Here is a 3,071-nt window from a genome sequence, read left to right as displayed (position 1 = left end):
TATATATATATATATATATATATATATATATATAAATATACATTTGTTAACCTAACGATCGCTCCGTGTGCATTACACTATATATTTGTATGGCTCACTCATACGAGGGTGTGCAATAAGGTAGAAAATGTGTGTGTGTGTGTGTGTGTGTGTGTGTGTGTGTGTGTGTGTGTGTGTGTGTGAGTGTGTGTTGGTGTGTGCTTGTGTGTGTTTGTGTGTGTGTGTGTGTATGTGTGTGTGTGTGTGTGTGTGTGTGTGTGTGTGTGTGTGTGTGTGTTTGTGTGTGTGTGTGTGTATGTGTGTGTGTGTGTGTGTGTGTGTGTGTGTGTGTGTGTGTGTGTGTGTGTGTGTGTGTGCACGCGCTCGCACTCGCACATGATGTTGATACTTTCAGAGTACGTGGCAGGCGGGTGCTCTGGTGTTGTTTGCTCCTTCTTTCCTATCAAACACCCATCGTCATTATTTCTTTCTTTCCGCCCTCTTTTCTGTGTATGTTTCTCTCTAGGAGTCTAGTGTAACGCTTTTAATCTTCAGTACACAAATGGCCTATTTGTGTTGCAAGTGTCGCAAAACTTCTTACCCAGATTTAAAACTTAAACATCCTTCACAACATGCAAATTTGTTTGTGGGCGAGAACGTTTGCTGCTTCCTTGCTTGTCCTTATTTCATTGTCAGATTTGAGTACGCCGGGATGTTCAGAGTCAGTCAAGAGGCCAAAAAAAAGCATCGAAAACGAACCGGCAGATATTTTTTTTCTATTTCTTTTTCTTTTTCTTCTTATTTTTAGAACAGATGAGTTGAAATTTATTTCATCCGTTATTTATTTTCATTCTTCGTTTCTGATTTTTAAGGGCTTAAAAAACAAACAAAAAACCCAATCACTAACAGTAAATGCAAAGACGGCAATAACTATGACAACACCAATATTGAATAAATAAATGCAACGATCGATAATCAGAAGTTCACATCGGCATGCCTTTATTCTGTACTACAACTTGTTCAAAATCTACAGCTACGATATGACCACAGCATTAAACCTTTCTATCAACAAAAGTATTTATGCAGTTGCAAACTATAAAATAAGTTCACTCTTTGTGAGAAAGAAAGGACAGCGAAGGGAATAGGGGGGGGGGGGGGGGGGGGGGAATGCTGGTTCAGAAAAAAGCATTTAAAAAAAAAAAAGTTTTTAAAAAGGCAAAAAAGTGCACCACAAAAAGTAGGCCCAAAGACTGTGAGACTTAAATCTTAATTTCCCCGGAGGTCAAAGTTCACAACTTTCTCTTCCCGACCCCTCGTCATCATGTCTCCTTCCATCTCCCTCTTCGATGCGGCATTCCACATTTTTCCCACACCGCAGATCCGCCAACGTTCCCTGGCATGATATACACCTCGGCGAGCTAGAGTCTAGTTTTGTTGCCAAATCGCAATTACGTGACTCAACGGCACTCCAATTTGGCAACTGCTCCGTCACTGTCACTTCCTGTCCTGCTCGGCGGGTCTCGGTGTTGCTCGGTAAGTGACGTCGGGGATTTACTTCGCTCTTTCCTCGGCTGTGACGAGAAACAAGCTCTATCATCGCGTGAGGGCTTCCTCCTTTCTTTTGATTTTCGCCCTCCTCGTCCGTGTTTTCCTAAGCTTTCCCGCGATTAAAAAACCCACAAAATGCGACGGTGCAAGAATAGTAGCCGTTAGCGTATGTTAGACTTTCTCAAGCGACTTGTGGTAAAAAAAAAAAAAGAAAAAAAAAGAAAAAAGAAGGAATATGTATGTGTTTGTGGAAGAGGAGGGGGCAGAGAACATTCGCAATTAGAATACCACCCCACCCCCTTTTCAACCCAAAATAAATGACCATCATGCACTGCGCCCTCCATCTCTCCCCTCCCTCCCCCCCCCTCTCTCTCTCTCTCTCTCTCTCTCTCTCTCTCTCTCTCTCTCTCTCTCTCTCTCTCTCTCTCTCTCTCTCTCTGTTTCTCTGTCACACATACACACACAAAGACACTCACTGACTCTATCTATCTATCTATCTATCTATCTATCTATCTATCTATCTATCTATCTATCTATCTATCTATCTATCTATCTATCTATCTATCTATCTATCAATATTTGTGCATATTATATGTGAGAGAGCCGGAAAAAGAAAGAAAGAGAGCGCGAAAGAGAAAAAAGGTGAGAGGGGAGAGGGGAGAGAGAAAGAAGGGCAGAGAGAGAAAGAGAGAGAGAAAAAGAGAGAGAGAGAGGGGCGGTAGATAGATAGATAGATAGAGAGAGAGAGAGAGGGGGGGGAGAGAGAGGGGGGGGGAGAGGGAGAGGGAGAGTGAGAGGGAGAGAGAGAGAGAGAGAGAGAGAGAGAGAGAGAGAGAGAGAGAGAGAGATGATACTCGATTCGCTGAGTGACGATTTAACTCGAACAAAACTAATTTATGAAACGAGACCACGTATAATCTACATTATCTCGCCCTGTTTATGTTCTCGTAGCTTTCTCAAACGAGCACTCCAATAATTAGTATTGTTTGTTCAATTGCGTCTGTCTGTGGATAAAACGTCCTACAAACAAACTGCTGTCTCGTCTTCTCGGGTCTTTGCATGTTGGTCAAAAATGTGGATGAGCAAAAGAATTTAAAAGCCCATTAATGAAGGTCAGTGCAAACTAGATTTAGTTTGCCAAGAAAGCTATTTTAAAAAATCTCCCAAAAATTGAATGGCGAACCGCACCACAACCGTCGATGTCTGTTTCAGGTCTGGCACATGACGATGCAGAATTCAATACAATATTATCTCAGCTCTATGAAGACAAACAAATTTAGTTTGCCAAAATGTCTCTTTGAATTAAGAAAAATTGACGTTATGTTACTCTGTCTGGTCGAGTGGTTGATAAGACCATTATGACACACATTAACGTGTTTGACGCGTGGCATTACGCTATCTCAGACATTTTTTACCGTTTTTAGTTTCTAAGCAAAAACCAAATGTTCTATATCTGCTCCATCAAAATGATGATGATGATGATGATGATGATGATGATGATGATGATGATGATGATGATGATGATGATGATGATGATGATGATG

The sequence above is a fragment of the Aplysia californica genome, unplaced genomic scaffold (genome assembly GCF_000002075.1).
Source record: "Aplysia californica isolate F4 #8 unplaced genomic scaffold, AplCal3.0 scaffold00124, whole genome shotgun sequence".
Taxonomy (NCBI): domain Eukaryota; kingdom Metazoa; phylum Mollusca; class Gastropoda; order Aplysiida; family Aplysiidae; genus Aplysia; species Aplysia californica.
This window is presented reverse-complemented; position numbering follows the sequence as displayed.